General features: G+C 45.9%; 72 pseudogenes; all 72 read right to left on the minus strand.

The window, feature by feature from the left end:
* Nucleotides 1-47: 47 nt before the first annotated feature.
* LOC140110174 (5S ribosomal RNA) lies at nt 48-166 on the minus strand (annotated as a pseudogene).
* Nucleotides 167-238: 72 nt separating this feature from the next.
* Nucleotides 239-357, minus strand: LOC140109922 (5S ribosomal RNA; annotated as a pseudogene).
* Nucleotides 358-427: 70 nt separating this feature from the next.
* Nucleotides 428-546, minus strand: LOC140109923 (5S ribosomal RNA; annotated as a pseudogene).
* A 70-nt stretch (nt 547-616) lies between these two features.
* LOC140109924 (5S ribosomal RNA) lies at nt 617-735 on the minus strand (annotated as a pseudogene).
* Nucleotides 736-807: 72 nt separating this feature from the next.
* LOC140109925 (5S ribosomal RNA) lies at nt 808-926 on the minus strand (annotated as a pseudogene).
* Nucleotides 927-996: 70 nt separating this feature from the next.
* On the minus strand, nt 997-1,115 carry LOC140109927 (5S ribosomal RNA; annotated as a pseudogene).
* Nucleotides 1,116-1,185: 70 nt separating this feature from the next.
* Nucleotides 1,186-1,304, minus strand: LOC140109928 (5S ribosomal RNA; annotated as a pseudogene).
* Nucleotides 1,305-1,374: 70 nt separating this feature from the next.
* On the minus strand, nt 1,375-1,493 carry LOC140109929 (5S ribosomal RNA; annotated as a pseudogene).
* A 70-nt stretch (nt 1,494-1,563) lies between these two features.
* On the minus strand, nt 1,564-1,682 carry LOC140109930 (5S ribosomal RNA; annotated as a pseudogene).
* Nucleotides 1,683-1,752: 70 nt separating this feature from the next.
* On the minus strand, nt 1,753-1,871 carry LOC140110136 (5S ribosomal RNA; annotated as a pseudogene).
* Nucleotides 1,872-2,132: 261 nt separating this feature from the next.
* LOC140109931 (5S ribosomal RNA) lies at nt 2,133-2,251 on the minus strand (annotated as a pseudogene).
* Nucleotides 2,252-2,321: 70 nt separating this feature from the next.
* On the minus strand, nt 2,322-2,440 carry LOC140109933 (5S ribosomal RNA; annotated as a pseudogene).
* Nucleotides 2,441-2,512: 72 nt separating this feature from the next.
* Nucleotides 2,513-2,631, minus strand: LOC140110202 (5S ribosomal RNA; annotated as a pseudogene).
* Nucleotides 2,632-2,701: 70 nt separating this feature from the next.
* Nucleotides 2,702-2,820, minus strand: LOC140109934 (5S ribosomal RNA; annotated as a pseudogene).
* A 72-nt stretch (nt 2,821-2,892) lies between these two features.
* On the minus strand, nt 2,893-3,011 carry LOC140109654 (5S ribosomal RNA; annotated as a pseudogene).
* Nucleotides 3,012-3,081: 70 nt separating this feature from the next.
* LOC140109935 (5S ribosomal RNA) lies at nt 3,082-3,200 on the minus strand (annotated as a pseudogene).
* A 70-nt stretch (nt 3,201-3,270) lies between these two features.
* LOC140109631 (5S ribosomal RNA) lies at nt 3,271-3,389 on the minus strand (annotated as a pseudogene).
* Nucleotides 3,390-3,459: 70 nt separating this feature from the next.
* On the minus strand, nt 3,460-3,578 carry LOC140110014 (5S ribosomal RNA; annotated as a pseudogene).
* Nucleotides 3,579-3,648: 70 nt separating this feature from the next.
* LOC140110015 (5S ribosomal RNA) lies at nt 3,649-3,767 on the minus strand (annotated as a pseudogene).
* A 70-nt stretch (nt 3,768-3,837) lies between these two features.
* Nucleotides 3,838-3,956, minus strand: LOC140109936 (5S ribosomal RNA; annotated as a pseudogene).
* A 70-nt stretch (nt 3,957-4,026) lies between these two features.
* Nucleotides 4,027-4,145, minus strand: LOC140110216 (5S ribosomal RNA; annotated as a pseudogene).
* Nucleotides 4,146-4,215: 70 nt separating this feature from the next.
* On the minus strand, nt 4,216-4,334 carry LOC140110112 (5S ribosomal RNA; annotated as a pseudogene).
* A 70-nt stretch (nt 4,335-4,404) lies between these two features.
* Nucleotides 4,405-4,523, minus strand: LOC140110016 (5S ribosomal RNA; annotated as a pseudogene).
* A 70-nt stretch (nt 4,524-4,593) lies between these two features.
* LOC140110017 (5S ribosomal RNA) lies at nt 4,594-4,712 on the minus strand (annotated as a pseudogene).
* Nucleotides 4,713-4,782: 70 nt separating this feature from the next.
* Nucleotides 4,783-4,901, minus strand: LOC140110175 (5S ribosomal RNA; annotated as a pseudogene).
* A 70-nt stretch (nt 4,902-4,971) lies between these two features.
* On the minus strand, nt 4,972-5,090 carry LOC140109937 (5S ribosomal RNA; annotated as a pseudogene).
* A 70-nt stretch (nt 5,091-5,160) lies between these two features.
* LOC140110113 (5S ribosomal RNA) lies at nt 5,161-5,279 on the minus strand (annotated as a pseudogene).
* Nucleotides 5,280-5,349: 70 nt separating this feature from the next.
* Nucleotides 5,350-5,468, minus strand: LOC140110018 (5S ribosomal RNA; annotated as a pseudogene).
* Nucleotides 5,469-5,538: 70 nt separating this feature from the next.
* On the minus strand, nt 5,539-5,657 carry LOC140110019 (5S ribosomal RNA; annotated as a pseudogene).
* A 70-nt stretch (nt 5,658-5,727) lies between these two features.
* LOC140110177 (5S ribosomal RNA) lies at nt 5,728-5,846 on the minus strand (annotated as a pseudogene).
* A 70-nt stretch (nt 5,847-5,916) lies between these two features.
* LOC140109939 (5S ribosomal RNA) lies at nt 5,917-6,035 on the minus strand (annotated as a pseudogene).
* Nucleotides 6,036-6,107: 72 nt separating this feature from the next.
* LOC140109656 (5S ribosomal RNA) lies at nt 6,108-6,226 on the minus strand (annotated as a pseudogene).
* Nucleotides 6,227-6,298: 72 nt separating this feature from the next.
* On the minus strand, nt 6,299-6,417 carry LOC140109618 (5S ribosomal RNA; annotated as a pseudogene).
* Nucleotides 6,418-6,487: 70 nt separating this feature from the next.
* On the minus strand, nt 6,488-6,606 carry LOC140110114 (5S ribosomal RNA; annotated as a pseudogene).
* Nucleotides 6,607-6,678: 72 nt separating this feature from the next.
* Nucleotides 6,679-6,797, minus strand: LOC140109940 (5S ribosomal RNA; annotated as a pseudogene).
* A 70-nt stretch (nt 6,798-6,867) lies between these two features.
* Nucleotides 6,868-6,986, minus strand: LOC140110178 (5S ribosomal RNA; annotated as a pseudogene).
* A 72-nt stretch (nt 6,987-7,058) lies between these two features.
* On the minus strand, nt 7,059-7,177 carry LOC140109941 (5S ribosomal RNA; annotated as a pseudogene).
* A 70-nt stretch (nt 7,178-7,247) lies between these two features.
* Nucleotides 7,248-7,366, minus strand: LOC140109942 (5S ribosomal RNA; annotated as a pseudogene).
* A 70-nt stretch (nt 7,367-7,436) lies between these two features.
* LOC140109944 (5S ribosomal RNA) lies at nt 7,437-7,555 on the minus strand (annotated as a pseudogene).
* Nucleotides 7,556-7,627: 72 nt separating this feature from the next.
* Nucleotides 7,628-7,746, minus strand: LOC140109945 (5S ribosomal RNA; annotated as a pseudogene).
* A 70-nt stretch (nt 7,747-7,816) lies between these two features.
* Nucleotides 7,817-7,935, minus strand: LOC140109946 (5S ribosomal RNA; annotated as a pseudogene).
* A 70-nt stretch (nt 7,936-8,005) lies between these two features.
* LOC140109947 (5S ribosomal RNA) lies at nt 8,006-8,124 on the minus strand (annotated as a pseudogene).
* Nucleotides 8,125-8,194: 70 nt separating this feature from the next.
* Nucleotides 8,195-8,313, minus strand: LOC140109948 (5S ribosomal RNA; annotated as a pseudogene).
* A 70-nt stretch (nt 8,314-8,383) lies between these two features.
* On the minus strand, nt 8,384-8,502 carry LOC140110137 (5S ribosomal RNA; annotated as a pseudogene).
* Nucleotides 8,503-8,574: 72 nt separating this feature from the next.
* LOC140110204 (5S ribosomal RNA) lies at nt 8,575-8,693 on the minus strand (annotated as a pseudogene).
* Nucleotides 8,694-8,763: 70 nt separating this feature from the next.
* On the minus strand, nt 8,764-8,882 carry LOC140109949 (5S ribosomal RNA; annotated as a pseudogene).
* Nucleotides 8,883-8,952: 70 nt separating this feature from the next.
* On the minus strand, nt 8,953-9,071 carry LOC140109951 (5S ribosomal RNA; annotated as a pseudogene).
* Nucleotides 9,072-9,143: 72 nt separating this feature from the next.
* On the minus strand, nt 9,144-9,262 carry LOC140109952 (5S ribosomal RNA; annotated as a pseudogene).
* A 72-nt stretch (nt 9,263-9,334) lies between these two features.
* Nucleotides 9,335-9,453, minus strand: LOC140109953 (5S ribosomal RNA; annotated as a pseudogene).
* A 70-nt stretch (nt 9,454-9,523) lies between these two features.
* On the minus strand, nt 9,524-9,642 carry LOC140109955 (5S ribosomal RNA; annotated as a pseudogene).
* Nucleotides 9,643-9,712: 70 nt separating this feature from the next.
* On the minus strand, nt 9,713-9,831 carry LOC140109956 (5S ribosomal RNA; annotated as a pseudogene).
* A 70-nt stretch (nt 9,832-9,901) lies between these two features.
* Nucleotides 9,902-10,020, minus strand: LOC140109958 (5S ribosomal RNA; annotated as a pseudogene).
* A 70-nt stretch (nt 10,021-10,090) lies between these two features.
* LOC140110138 (5S ribosomal RNA) lies at nt 10,091-10,209 on the minus strand (annotated as a pseudogene).
* A 72-nt stretch (nt 10,210-10,281) lies between these two features.
* Nucleotides 10,282-10,400, minus strand: LOC140109694 (5S ribosomal RNA; annotated as a pseudogene).
* A 70-nt stretch (nt 10,401-10,470) lies between these two features.
* On the minus strand, nt 10,471-10,589 carry LOC140109959 (5S ribosomal RNA; annotated as a pseudogene).
* Nucleotides 10,590-10,659: 70 nt separating this feature from the next.
* Nucleotides 10,660-10,778, minus strand: LOC140110205 (5S ribosomal RNA; annotated as a pseudogene).
* A 70-nt stretch (nt 10,779-10,848) lies between these two features.
* LOC140109960 (5S ribosomal RNA) lies at nt 10,849-10,967 on the minus strand (annotated as a pseudogene).
* A 72-nt stretch (nt 10,968-11,039) lies between these two features.
* Nucleotides 11,040-11,158, minus strand: LOC140109657 (5S ribosomal RNA; annotated as a pseudogene).
* Nucleotides 11,159-11,228: 70 nt separating this feature from the next.
* On the minus strand, nt 11,229-11,347 carry LOC140110020 (5S ribosomal RNA; annotated as a pseudogene).
* Nucleotides 11,348-11,417: 70 nt separating this feature from the next.
* On the minus strand, nt 11,418-11,536 carry LOC140109961 (5S ribosomal RNA; annotated as a pseudogene).
* Nucleotides 11,537-11,608: 72 nt separating this feature from the next.
* LOC140110206 (5S ribosomal RNA) lies at nt 11,609-11,727 on the minus strand (annotated as a pseudogene).
* Nucleotides 11,728-11,797: 70 nt separating this feature from the next.
* LOC140109962 (5S ribosomal RNA) lies at nt 11,798-11,916 on the minus strand (annotated as a pseudogene).
* A 72-nt stretch (nt 11,917-11,988) lies between these two features.
* LOC140109658 (5S ribosomal RNA) lies at nt 11,989-12,107 on the minus strand (annotated as a pseudogene).
* A 70-nt stretch (nt 12,108-12,177) lies between these two features.
* Nucleotides 12,178-12,296, minus strand: LOC140110213 (5S ribosomal RNA; annotated as a pseudogene).
* Nucleotides 12,297-12,366: 70 nt separating this feature from the next.
* LOC140109964 (5S ribosomal RNA) lies at nt 12,367-12,485 on the minus strand (annotated as a pseudogene).
* Nucleotides 12,486-12,557: 72 nt separating this feature from the next.
* LOC140109660 (5S ribosomal RNA) lies at nt 12,558-12,676 on the minus strand (annotated as a pseudogene).
* A 72-nt stretch (nt 12,677-12,748) lies between these two features.
* On the minus strand, nt 12,749-12,867 carry LOC140109619 (5S ribosomal RNA; annotated as a pseudogene).
* Nucleotides 12,868-12,937: 70 nt separating this feature from the next.
* LOC140110115 (5S ribosomal RNA) lies at nt 12,938-13,056 on the minus strand (annotated as a pseudogene).
* A 72-nt stretch (nt 13,057-13,128) lies between these two features.
* LOC140109966 (5S ribosomal RNA) lies at nt 13,129-13,247 on the minus strand (annotated as a pseudogene).
* A 70-nt stretch (nt 13,248-13,317) lies between these two features.
* Nucleotides 13,318-13,436, minus strand: LOC140109967 (5S ribosomal RNA; annotated as a pseudogene).
* Nucleotides 13,437-13,506: 70 nt separating this feature from the next.
* LOC140110122 (5S ribosomal RNA) lies at nt 13,507-13,625 on the minus strand (annotated as a pseudogene).
* Nucleotides 13,626-13,697: 72 nt separating this feature from the next.
* On the minus strand, nt 13,698-13,816 carry LOC140109661 (5S ribosomal RNA; annotated as a pseudogene).
* Nucleotides 13,817-13,848: the final 32 nt, after the last annotated feature.

Genomic DNA, 13,848 nt, shown 5'->3' on the forward strand with positions numbered 1-13,848 from the left:
CTTTTACTATCTCATAGAGAAACTAACACAATTTTCAGGTTCAAAAAGGTCAACGGAACTTAGGATTCCCAGCCAGTCTCCCATGCTGGTACTTGCCAAGCCTTAAGCTGCATTGCTGCTGCGATCTGACGAGAGCAGGCACATTCAGCTTAGAATGGCCGTTGACAGCAGCTGTTCAATTTGAACCTTCTTTTACCATCTTTGACATAGAAACTAACACAATTTTCAGGTTCAAAAAGGTCAACGGAACTTGGGATTCCCAGCCAGTCTCCCATGCTGGTACTTGCCAAGCCTTAAGCTGCATTGCTGCTGCGATCTGACGAGAGCAGGCACATTCAGCTTAGAATGGCCGTTGACAGCAGCTGTTCAATTTGAACCTTCTTTTACTATCTCATAGAGAAACTAACACAATTTTCATGTTCAAAAAGGTCAACGGAACTTGGGATTCCCAGCCAGTCTCCCATGCTGGTACTTGCCAAGCCTTAAGCTGCATTGCTGCTGCGATCTGACGAGAGCAGGCACATTCAGCTTAGAATGGCCGTTGACAGCAGCTGTTCAATTTGAACCTTCTTTTACTATCTCATAGAGAAACTAACACAATTTTCAGGTTCAAAAAGGTCAACGGAACTTGGGATTCCCAGCCAGTCTCCCATGCTGGTACTTGCCAAGCCTTAAGCTGCATTGCTGCTGCGATCTGACGAGAGCAGGCACATTCAGCTTAGAATGGCCGTTGACAGCAGCTGTTCAATTTGAACCTTCTTTTACCATCTTTGACATAGAAACTAACACAATTTTCAGGTTCAAAAAGGTCAACGGAACTTGGGATTCCCAGCCAGTCTCCCATGCTGGTACTTGCCAAGCCTTAAGCTGCATTGCTGCTGCGATCTGACGAGAGCAGGCACATTCAGCTTAGAATGGCCGTTGACAGCAGCTGTTCAATTTGAACCTTCTTTTACTATCTCATAGAGAAACTAACACAATTTTCAGGTTCAAAAAGGTCAACGGAACTTGGGATTCCCAGCCAGTCTCCCATGCTGGTACTTGCCAAGCCTTAAGCTGCATTGCTGCTGCGATCTGACGAGAGCAGGCACATTCAGCTTAGAATGGCCGTTGACAGCAGCTGTTCAATTTGAACCTTCTTTTACTATCTCATAGAGAAACTAACACAATTTTCAGGTTCAAAAAGGTCAACGGAACTTGGGATTCCCAGCCAGTCTCCCATGCTGGTACTTGCCAAGCCTTAAGCTGCATTGCTGCTGCGATCTGACGAGAGCAGGCACATTCAGCTTAGAATGGCCGTTGACAGCAGCTGTTCAATTTGAACCTTCTTTTACTATCTCATAGAGAAACTAACACAATTTTCAGGTTCAAAAAGGTCAACGGAACTTGGGATTCCCAGCCAGTCTCCCATGCTGGTACTTGCCAAGCCTTAAGCTGCATTGCTGCTGCGATCTGACGAGAGCAGGCACATTCAGCTTAGAATGGCCGTTGACAGCAGCTGTTCAATTTGAACCTTCTTTTACTATCTCATAGAGAAACTAACACAATTTTCAGGTTCAAAAAGGTCAACGGAACTTGGGATTCCCAGCCAGTCTCCCATGCTGGTACTTGCCAAGCCTTAAGCTGCATTGCTGCTGCGATCTGACGAGAGCAGGCACATTCAGCTTAGAATGGCCGTTGACAGCAGCTGTTCAATTTAAACCTTCTTTTACTATCTCATAGAGAAACTAACACAATTTTCAGGTTCAAAAAGGCCAACGGAACTTGGGATTCCCAGCCAGTCTCCCACGCTGGTACTTGCCAAGCCTTAAGCTGTATTGCTGCTGCGATCTGATGAGAGCAGGCACATTCAGCTTAGAATGGCCGTTGACAGCAGCTGTTCAATTTGAACCTTCTTTTACCATCTTTGACATAGAAACTAACACAATTTTCAGGTTCAAAAAGGGCAACGGAACTTGGGATTCCCAGCCAGTCTCCCATGCTGGAACTTGCCAAGCCTTAAGCTGCATTGCTGCTGCGATCTGACAAGAGCAGGCACATTCAGCTTAGAATGGCCGTTGACAGCAGCTGTTCAATTTGAACCTTCTTTTACTATCTCATAGAGAAACTAACACAATTTTCAGGTTCAAAAAGGTCAACGGAACTTGGGATTCCCAGCCAGTCTCCCATGCTGGTACTTGCCAAGCCTTAAGCTGCATTGCTGCTGCGATCTGACGAGAGCAGGCACATTCAGCTTAGAATGGCCGTTGACAGCAGCTGTTCAATTTGAACCTTCTTTTACTATCTCATAGAGAAACTAACACAATTTTCAGGTTCAAAAAGGTCAACGGAACTTGGGATTCCCAGCCAGTCTCCCATGCTGGTACTTGCCAAGCCTTAAGCTGCATTGCTGCTGCGATCTGACGAGAGCAGGCACATTCAGCTTAGAATGGCCGTTGACAGCAGCTGTTCAATTTGAACCTTCTTTTACCATCTTTGACATAGAAACTAACACAATTTTCAGGTTCAAAAAGGTCAACGGAACTTGGGATTCCCAGCCAGTCTCCCATGCTGGTACTTGCCAAGCCTTAAGCTGCATTGCTGCTGCGATCTGACAAGAGCAGGCACATTCAGCTTAGAATGGCCGTTGACAGCAGCTGTTCAATTTGAACCTTCTTTTACTATCTCATAGAGAAACTAACACAATTTTCAGGTTCAAAAAGGTCAACGGAACTTGGGATTCCCAGCCAGTCTCCCATGCTGGTACTTGCCAAGCCTTAAGCTGCATTGCTGCTGCGATCTGACGAGAGCAGGCACATTCAGCTTAGAATGGCCGTTGACAGCAGCTGTTCAATTTGAACCTTCTTTTACCATCTTTGACATAGAAACTAACACAATTTTCAGGTTCAAAAAGGTCAAAGGAACTTGGGATTCCCAGCCAGTCTCCCATGCTGGTACTTGCCAAGCCTTAAGCTGCATTGCTGCTGCGATCTGACGAGAGCAGGCACATTCAGCTTAGAATGGCCGTTGACAGCAGCTGTTCAATTTGAACCTTCTTTTACTATCTCATAGAGAAACTAACACAATTTTCAGGTTCAAAAAGGTCAACGGAACTTGGGATTCCCAGCCAGTCTCCCATGCTGGTACTTGCCAAGCCTTAAGCTGCATTGCTGCTGCGATCTGACGAGAGCAGGCACATTCAGCTTAGAATGGCCGTTGACAGCAGCTGTTCAATTTGAACCTTCTTTTACTATCTCATAGAGAAACTAACACAATTTTCAGGTTCAAAAAGGCCAACGGAACTTAAAATTCCCAGCCAGTCTCCCATGCTGGTACTTGCCAAGCCTTAAGCTGCATTGCTGCTGCGATCTGACGAGAGCAGGCACATTCAGCTTAGAATGGCCGTTGACAGCAGCTGTTCAATTTGAACCTTCTTTTACTATCTCATAGAGAAACTAACACAATTTTCATGTTCAAAAAGGTCAACGGAACTTGGGATTCCCAGCCAGTCGCCCATGCTGGTACTTGCCAAGCCTTAAGCTGCATTGCTGCTGCGATCTGACGAGAGCAGGCACATTCAGCTTAGAATGGCCGTTGACAGCAGCTGTTCAATTTGAACCTTCTTTTACTATCTCATAGAGAAACTAACACAATTTTCAGGTTCAAAAAGGTCAACGGAACTTGGGATTCCCAGCCAGTCGCCCATGCTGGTACTTGCCAAGCCTTAAGCTGCATTGCTGCTGCGATCTGACGAGAGCAGGCACATTCAGCTTAGAATGGCCGTTGACAGCAGCTGTTCAATTTGAACCTTCTTTTACTATCTCATAGAGAAACTAACACAATTTTCAGGTTCAAAAAGGTCAACGGAACTTGGGATTCCCAGCCAGTCTCCCATGCTGGTACTTGCCAAGCCTTAAGCTGCATTGCTGCTGCGATCTGACGAGAGCAGGCACATTCAGCTTAGAATGGCCGTTGACAGCAGCTGTTCAATTTGAACCTTCTTTTACTATCTCATAGAGAAACTAACACAATTTTCAGGTTCAAAAAGGTCAACGGAACTTGGGATTCCCAGCCAGTCTCCCATGCTGGTACTTGCCAAGCCTTAAGCTGCATTGCTGCTGCGATCTGACGAGAGCAGGCACATTCAGCTTAGAATGGACGTTGACAGCAGCTGTTCAATTTGAACCTTCTTTTACTATCTCATAGAGAAACTAACACAATTTTCAGGTTCAAAAAGGCCAACGGAACTTGGGATTCCCAGCCAGTCTCCCATGCTGGTACTTGCCAAGCCTTAAGCTGCATTGCTGCTGCGATCTGACGAGAGCAGGCACATTCAGCTTAGAATGGCCGTTGACAGCAGCTGTTCAATTTGAACCTTCTTTTACTATCTCATAGAGAAACTAACACAATTTTCATGTTCAAAAAGGTCAACGGAACTTGGGATTCCCAGCCAGTCGCCCATGCTGGTACTTGCCAAGCCTTAAGCTGCATTGCTGCTGCGATCTGACGAGAGCAGGCACATTCAGCTTAGAATGGCCGTTGACAGCAGCTGTTCAATTTGAACCTTCTTTTACTATCTCATAGAGAAACTAACACAATTTTCAGGTTCAAAAAGGTCAACGGAACTTGGGATTCCCAGCCAGTCGCCCATGCTGGTACTTGCCAAGCCTTAAGCTGCATTGCTGCTGCGATCTGACGAGAGCAGGCACATTCAGCTTAGAATGGCCGTTGACAGCAGCTGTTCAATTTGAACCTTCTTTTACTATCTCATAGAGAAACTAACACAATTTTCAGGTTCAAAAAGGTCAACGGAACTTAGGATTCCCAGCCAGTCTCCCATGCTGGTACTTGCCAAGCCTTAAGCTGCATTGCTGCTGCGATCTGACGAGAGCAGGCACATTCAGCTTAGAATGGCCGTTGACAGCAGCTGTTCAATTTGAACCTTCTTTTACTATCTCATAGAGAAACTAACACAATTTTCAGGTTCAAAAAGGTCAACGGAACTTGGGATTCCCAGCCAGTCTCCCATGCTGGTACTTGCCAAGCCTTAAGCTGCATTGCTGCTGCGATCTGACGAGAGCAGGCACATTCAGCTTAGAATGGCCGTTGACAGCAGCTGTTCAATTTGAACCTTCTTTTACTATCTCATAGAGAAACTAACACAATTTTCAGGTTCAAAAAGGCCAACGGAACTTGGGATTCCCAGCCAGTCTCCCATGCTGGTACTTGCCAAGCCTTAAGCTGCATTGCTGCTGCGATCTGACGAGAGCAGGCACATTCAGCTTAGAATGGCCGTTGACAGCAGCTGTTCAATTTGAACCTTCTTTTACTATCTCATAGAGAAACTAACACAATTTTCATGTTCAAAAAGGTCAACGGAACTTGGGATTCCCAGCCAGTCGCCCATGCTGGTACTTGCCAAGCCTTAAGCTGCATTGCTGCTGCGATCTGACGAGAGCAGGCACATTCAGCTTAGAATGGCCGTTGACAGCAGCTGTTCAATTTGAACCTTCTTTTACTATCTCATAGAGAAACTAACACAATTTTCAGGTTCAAAAAGGTCAACGGAACTTGGGATTCCCAGCCAGTCGCCCATGCTGGTACTTGCCAAGCCTTAAGCTGCATTGCTGCTGCGATCTGACGAGAGCAGGCACATTCAGCTTAGAATGGCCGTTGACAGCAGCTGTTCAATTTGAACCTTCTTTTACTATCTCATAGAGAAACTAACACAATTTTCAGGTTCAAAAAGGTCAACGGAACTTAGGATTCCCAGCCAGTCTCCCATGCTGGTACTTGCCAAGCCTTAAGCTGCATTGCTGCTGCGATCTGACGAGAGCAGGCACATTCAGCTTAGAATGGCCGTTGACAGCAGCTGTTCAATTTGAACCTTCTTTTACTATCTCATAGAGAAACTAACACAATTTTCAGGTTCAAAAAGGTCAACGGAACTTGGGATTCCCAGCCAGTCTCCCATGCTGGTACTTGCCAAGCCTTAAGCTGCATTGCTGCTGCGATCTGACGAGAGCAGGCACATTCAGCTTAGAATGGCCGTTGACAGCAGCTGTTCAATTTGAACCTTCTTTTACCATCTTTGACATAGAAACTAACACAATTTTCAGGTTCAAAAAGGTCAAAGGAACTTGGGATTCCCAGCCAGTCTCCCATGCTGGTACTTGCCAAGCCTTAAGCTGCATTGCTGCTGCGATCTGACGAGAGCAGGCACATTCAGCTTAGAATGGCCGTTGACAGCAGCTGTTCAATTTGAACCTTCTTTTACCATCTTTGACATAGAAACTAACACAATTTTCAGGTTCAAAAAGGTCAACGGAACTTGGGATTCCCAGCCAGTCTCCCATGCTGGTACTTGCCAAGCCTTAAGCTGCATTGCTGCTGCGATCTGACGAGAGCAGGCACATTCAGCTTAGAATGGCTGTTGACAGCAGCTGTTCAATTTGAACCTTCTTTTACTATCTCATAGAGAAACTAACACAATTTTCAGGTTCAAAAAGGCCAACGGAACTTGGGATTCCCAGCCAGTCTCCCATGCTGGTACTTGCCAAGCCTTAAGCTGCATTGCTGCTGCGATCTGACGAGAGCAGGCACATTCAGCTTAGAATGGCCGTTGACAGCAGCTGTTCAATTTGAACCTTCTTTTACCATCTTTGACATAGAAACTAACACAATTTTCAGGTTCAAAAAGGTCAACGGAACTTGGGATTCCCAGCCAGTCTCCCATGCTGGTACTTGCCAAGCCTTAAGCTGCATTGCTGCTGCGATCTGACGAGAGCAGGCACATTCAGCTTAGAATGGCCGTTGACAGCAGCTGTTCAATTTGAACCTTCTTTTACTATCTCATAGAGAAACTAACACAATTTTCAGGTTCAAAAAGGTCAACGGAACTTAGGATTCCCAGCCAGTCTCCCATGCTGGTACTTGCCAAGCCTTAAGCTGCATTGCTGCTGCGATCTGACGAGAGCAGGCACATTCAGCTTAGAATGGCCGTTGACAGCAGCTGTTCAATTTGAACCTTCTTTTACCATCTTTGACATAGAAACTAACACAATTTTCAGGTTCAAAAAGGTCAACGGAACTTGGGATTCCCAGCCAGTCTCCCATGCTGGTACTTGCCAAGCCTTAAGCTGCATTGCTGCTGCGATCTGACGAGAGCAGGCACATTCAGCTTAGAATGGCCGTTGACAGCAGCTGTTCAATTTGAACCTTCTTTTACTATCTCATAGAGAAACTAACACAATTTTCAGGTTCAAAAAGGTCAACGGAACTTGGGATTCCCAGCCAGTCTCCCATGCTGGTACTTGCCAAGCCTTAAGCTGCATTGCTGCTGCGATCTGACGAGAGCAGGCACATTCAGCTTAGAATGGCCGTTGACAGCAGCTGTTCAATTTGAACCTTCTTTTACTATCTCATAGAGAAACTAACACAATTTTCAGGTTCAAAAAGGTCAACGGAACTTGGGATTCCCAGCCAGTCTCCCATGCTGGTACTTGCCAAGCCTTAAGCTGCATTGCTGCTGCGATCTGACGAGAGCAGGCACATTCAGCTTAGAATGGCCGTTGACAGCAGCTGTTCAATTTGAACCTTCTTTTACCATCTTTGACATAGAAACTAACACAATTTTCAGGTTCAAAAAGGTCAACGGAACTTGGGATTCCCAGCCAGTCTCCCATGCTGGTACTTGCCAAGCCTTAAGCTGCATTGCTGCTGCGATCTGACGAGAGCAGGCACATTCAGCTTAGAATGGCCGTTGACAGCAGCTGTTTAATTTGAACCTTCTTTTACTATCTCATAGAGAAACTAACACAATTTTCAGGTTCAAAAAGGTCAACGGAACTTGGGATTCCCAGCCAGTCTCCCATGCTGGTACTTGCCAAGCCTTAAGCTGCATTGCTGCTGCGATCTGACGAGAGCAGGCACATTCAGCTTAGAATGGCCGTTGACAGCAGCTGTTCAATTTGAACCTTCTTTTACTATCTCATAGAGAAACTAACACAATTTTCAGGTTCAAAAAGGTCAACGGAACTTGGGATTCCCAGCCAGTCTCCCATGCTGGTACTTGCCAAGCCTTAAGCTGCATTGCTGCTGCGATCTGACGAGAGCAGGCACATTCAGCTTAGAATGGCCGTTGACAGCAGCTGTTCAATTTGAACCTTCTTTTACTATCTCATAGAGAAACTAACACAATTTTCAGGTTCAAAAAGGTCAACGGAACTTGGGATTCCCAGCCAGTCTCCCATGCTGGTACTTGCCAAGCCTTAAGCTGCATTGCTGCTGCGATCTGACGAGAGCAGGCACATTCAGCTTAGAATGGCCGTTGACAGCAGCTGTTCAATTTGAACCTTCTTTTACTATCTCATAGAGAAACTAACACAATTTTCAGGTTCAAAAAGGCCAACGGAACTTGGGATTCCCAGCCAGTCTCCCACGCTGGTACTTGCCAAGCCTTAAGCTGTATTGCTGCTGCGATCTGATGAGAGCAGGCACATTCAGCTTAGAATGGCCGTTGACAGCAGCTGTTCAATTTGAACCTTCTTTTACCATCTTTGACATAGAAACTAACACAATTTTCAGGTTCAAAAAGGTCAACGGAACTTGGGATTCCCAGCCAGTCTCCCATGCTGGTACTTGCCAAGCCTTAAGCTGCATTGCTGCTGCGATCTGACAAGAGCAGGCACATTCAGCTTAGAATGGCCGTTGACAGCAGCTGTTCAATTTGAACCTTCTTTTACTATCTCATAGAGAAACTAACACAATTTTCAGGTTCAAAAAGGTCAACGGAACTTGGGATTCCCAGCCAGTCTCCCATGCTGGTACTTGCCAAGCCTTAAGCTGCATTGCTGCTGCGATCTGACGAGAGCAGGCACATTCAGCTTAGAATGGCCGTTGACAGCAGCTGTTCAATTTGAACCTTCTTTTACTATCTCATAGAGAAACTAACACAATTTTCAGGTTCAAAAAGGTCAACGGAACTTGGGATTCCCAGCCAGTCTCCCATGCTGGTACTTGCCAAGCCTTAAGCTGCATTGCTGCTGCGATCTGACGAGAGCAGGCACATTCAGCTTAGAATGGCCGTTGACAGCAGCTGTTCAATTTGAACCTTCTTTTACCATCTTTGACATAGAAACTAACACAATTTTCAGGTTCAAAAAGGTCAACGGAACTTGGGATTCCCAGCCAGTCTCCCATGCTGGTACTTGCCAAGCCTTAAGCTGCATTGCTGCTGCGATCTGACGAGAGCAGGCACATTCAGCTTAGAATGGCCGTTGACAGCAGCTGTTCAATTTGAACCTTCTTTTACCATCTTTGACATAGAAACTAACACAATTTTCAGGTTCAAAAAGGTCAACGGAACTTGGGATTCCCAGCCAGTCTCCCATGCTGGTACTTGCCAAGCCTTAAGCTGCATTGCTGCTGCGATCTGACGAGAGCAGGCACATTCAGCTTAGAATGGCCGTTGACAGCAGCTGTTCAATTTGAACCTTCTTTTACTATCTCATAGAGAAACTAACACAATTTTCAGGTTCAAAAAGGTCAACGGAACTTGGGATTCCCAGCCAGTCTCCCATGCTGGTACTTGCCAAGCCTTAAGCTGCATTGCTGCTGCGATCTGACGAGAGCAGGCACATTCAGCTTAGAATGGCCGTTGACAGCAGCTGTTCAATTTGAACCTTCTTTTACTATCTCATAGAGAAACTAACACAATTTTCAGGTTCAAAAAGGTCAACGGAACTTGGGATTCCCAGCCAGTCTCCCATGCTGGTACTTGCCAAGCCTTAAGCTGCATTGCTGCTGCGATCTGACGAGAGCAGGCACATTCAGCTTAGAATGGCCGTTGACAGCAGCTGTTCAATTTGAACCTTCTTTTACTATCTCATAGAGAAACTAACACAATTTTCAGGTTCAAAAAGGTCAACGGAACTTGGGATTCCCAGCCAGTCTCCCATGCTGGTACTTGCCAAGCCTTAAGCTGCATTGCTGCTGCGATCTGACGAGAGCAGGCACATTCAGCTTAGAATGGCCGTTGACAGCAGCTGTTCAATTTGAACCTTCTTTTACTATCTCATAGAGAAACTAACACAATTTTCAGGTTCAAAAAGGCCAACGGAACTTGGGATTCCCAGCCAGTCTCCCACGCTGGTACTTGCCAAGCCTTAAGCTGTATTGCTGCTGCGATCTGATGAGAGCAGGCACATTCAGCTTAGAATGGCCGTTGACAGCAGCTGTTCAATTTGAACCTTCTTTTACCATCTTTGACATAGAAACTAACACAATTTTCAGGTTCAAAAAGGGCAACGGAACTTGGGATTCCCAGCCAGTCTCCCATGCTGGTACTTGCCAAGCCTTAAGCTGCATTGCTGCTGCGATCTGACAAGAGCAGGCACATTCAGCTTAGAATGGCCGTTGACAGCAGCTGTTCAATTTGAACCTTCTTTTACTATCTCATAGAGAAACTAACACAATTTTCAGGTTCAAAAAGGTCAACGGAACTTGGGATTCCCAGCCAGTCTCCCATGCTGGTACTTGCCAAGCCTTAAGCTGCATTGCTGCTGCGATCTGACGAGAGCAGGCACATTCAGCTTAGAATGGCCGTTGACAGCAGCTGTTCAATTTGAACCTTCTTTTACTATCTCATAGAGAAACTAACACAATTTTCAGGTTCAAAAAGGTCAACGGAACTTGGGATTCCCAGCCAGTCTCCCATGCTGGTACTTGCCAAGCCTTAAGCTGCATTGCTGCTGCGATCTGACAAGAGCAGGCACATTCAGCTTAGAATGGCCGTTGACAGCAGCTGTTCAATTTGAACCTTCTTTTACTATCTCATAGAGAAACTAACACAATTTTCAGGTTCAAAAAGGTCAACGGAACTTGGGATTCCCAGCCAGTCTCCCATGCTGGTACTTGCCAAGCCTTAAGCTGCATTGCTGCTGCGATCTGACGAGAGCAGGCACATTCAGCTTAGAATGGCCGTTGACAGCAGCTGTTCAATTTGAACCTTCTTTTACCATCTTTGACCTAGAAACTAACACAATTTTCAGGTTCAAAAAGGTCAAAGGAACTTGGGATTCCCAGCCAGTCTCCCATGCTGGTACTTGCCAAGCCTTAAGCTGCATTGCTGCTGCGATCTGACGAGAGCAGGCACATTCAGCTTAGAATGGCCGTTGACAGCAGCTGTTCAATTTGAACCTTCTTTTACTATCTCATAGAGAAACTAACACAATTTTCATGTTCAAAAAGGTCAACGGAACTTGGGATTCCCAGCCAGTCGCCCATGCTGGTACTTGCCAAGCCTTAAGCTGCATTGCTGCTGCGATCTGACGAGAGCAGGCACATTCAGCTTAGAATGGCCGTTGACAGCAGCTGTTCAATTTGAACCTTCTTTTACTATCTCATAGAGAAACTAACACAATTTTCAGGTTCAAAAAGGTCAACGGAACTTGGGATTCCCAGCCAGTCTCCCATGCTGGTACTTGCCAAGCCTTAAGCTGCATTGCTGCTGCGATCTGACGAGAGCAGGCACATTCAGCTTAGAATGGCCGTTGACAGCAGCTGTTCAATTTGAACCTTCTTTTACCATCTTTGACATAGAAACTAACACAATTTTCAGGTTCAAAAAGGTCAACGGAACTTGGGATTCCCAGCCAGTCTCCCATGCTGGTACTTGCCAAGCCTTAAGCTGCATTGCTGCTGCGATCTGACAAGAGCAGGCACATTCAGCTTAGAATGGCCGTTGACAGCAGCTGTTCAATTTGAACCTTCTTTTACTATCTCATAGAGAAACTAACACAATTTTCAGGTTCAAAAAGGTCAACGGAACTTGGGATTCCCAGCCAGTCTCCCATGCTGGTACTTGCCAAGCCTTAAGCTGCATTGCTGCTGCGATCTGACGAGAGCAGGCACATTCAGCTTAGAATGGCCGTTGACAGCAGCTGTTCAATTTGAACCTTCTTTTACCATCTTTGACATAGAAACTAACACAATTTTCAGGTTCAAAAAGGTCAAAGGAACTTGGGATTCCCAGCCAGTCTCCCATGCTGGTACTTGCCAAGCCTTAAGCTGCATTGCTGCTGCGATCTGACGAGAGCAGGCACATTCAGCTTAGAATGGCCGTTGACAGCAGCTGTTCAATTTGAACCTTCTTTTACTATCTCATAGAGAAACTAACACAATTTTCATGTTCAAAAAGGTCAACGGAACTTGGGATTCCCAGCCAGTCGCCCATGCTGGTACTTGCCAAGCCTTAAGCTGCATTGCTGCTGTGATCTGACGAGAGCAGGCACATTCAGCTTAGAATGGCCGTTGACAGCAGCTGTTCAATTTGAACCTTCTTTTACTATCTCATAGAGAAACTAACACAATTTTCAGGTTCAAAAAGGTCAACGGAACTTGGGATTCCCAGCCAGTCTCCCATGCTGGTACTTGCCAAGCCTTAAGCTGCATTGCTGCTGCGATCTGACGAGAGCAGGCACATTCAGCTTAGAATGGCCGTTGACAGCAGCTGTTCAATTTGAACCTTCTTTTACCATCTTTGACATAGAAACTAACACAATTTTCGGGTTCAAAAAGGTCAAAGGAACTTGGGATTCCCAGCCAGTCTCCCATGCTGGTACTTGCCAAGCCTTAAGCTGCATTGCTGCTGCGATCTGACGAGAGCAGGCACATTCAGCTTAGAATGGCCGTTGACAGCAGCTGTTCAATTTGAACCTTCTTTTACCATCTTTGACATAGAAACTAACACAATTTTCAGGTTCAAAAAGGTCAACGGAACTTGGGATTCCCAGCCAGTCTCCCATGCTGGTACTTGCCAAGCCTTAAGCTGCATTGCTGCTGCGATCTGACGAGAGCAGGCACATTCAGCTTAGAATGGCTGTTGACAGCAGCTGTTCAATTTGAACCTTCTTTTACTATCTCATAGAGAAACTAACACAATTTTCAGGTTCAAAAAGGCCAACGGAACTTGGGATTCCCAGCCAGTCTCCCATGCTGGTACTTGCCAAGCCTTAAGCTGCATTGCTGCTGCGATCTGACGAGAGCAGGCACATTCAGCTTAGAATGGCCGTTGACAGCAGCTGTTCAATTTGAACCTTCTTTTACCATCTTTGACATAGAAACTAACACAATTTTCAGGTTCAAAAAGGTCAACGGAACTTGGGATTCCCAGCCAGTCTCCCATGCTGGTACTTGCCAAGCCTTAAGCTGCATTGCTGCTGCGATCTGACGAGAGCAGGCACATTCAGCTTAGAATGGCCGTTGACAGCAGCTGTTCAATTTGAACCTTCTTTTACTATCTCATAGAGAAACTAACACAATTTTCAGGTTCAAAAAGGTCAACGGAACTTGGGATTCCCAGCCAGTCTCCCATGCTGGTACTTGCCAAGCCTTAAGCTGCATTGCTGCTGCGATCTGACGAGAGCAGGCACATTCAGCTTAGAATGGCCGTTGACAGCAGCTGTTCAATTTGAACCTTCTTTTACTATCTCATAGAGAAACTAACACAATTTTCAGGTTCAAAAAGGTCAACGGAACTTGGGATTCCCAGCCAGTCTCCCATGCTGGTACTTGCCAAGCCTTAAGCTGCATTGCTGCTGCGATCTGACGAGAGCAGGCACATTCAGCTTAGAATAGCCGTTGACAGCAGCTGTTTAATTTGAACCTTCTTTTACCATCTTTGACATAGAAACTAACACAATTTTCAGGTTCAAAAAGGTCAAAGGAACTTGGGATTCCCAGCCAGTCTCCCATGCTGGTACTTGCCAAGCCTTAAGCTGCATTGCTGCTGCGATCTGACGAGAGCAGGCACATTCAGCTTAGAATGGCCGTTGACAGCAGCTGTTCAATTTGAACCTTCTTTTACTA

Source organism: Engystomops pustulosus, unplaced genomic scaffold (assembly GCF_040894005.1).
Source record: "Engystomops pustulosus unplaced genomic scaffold, aEngPut4.maternal MAT_SCAFFOLD_235, whole genome shotgun sequence".
Classification (NCBI taxonomy): Eukaryota; Metazoa; Chordata; class Amphibia; order Anura; family Leptodactylidae; genus Engystomops; species Engystomops pustulosus.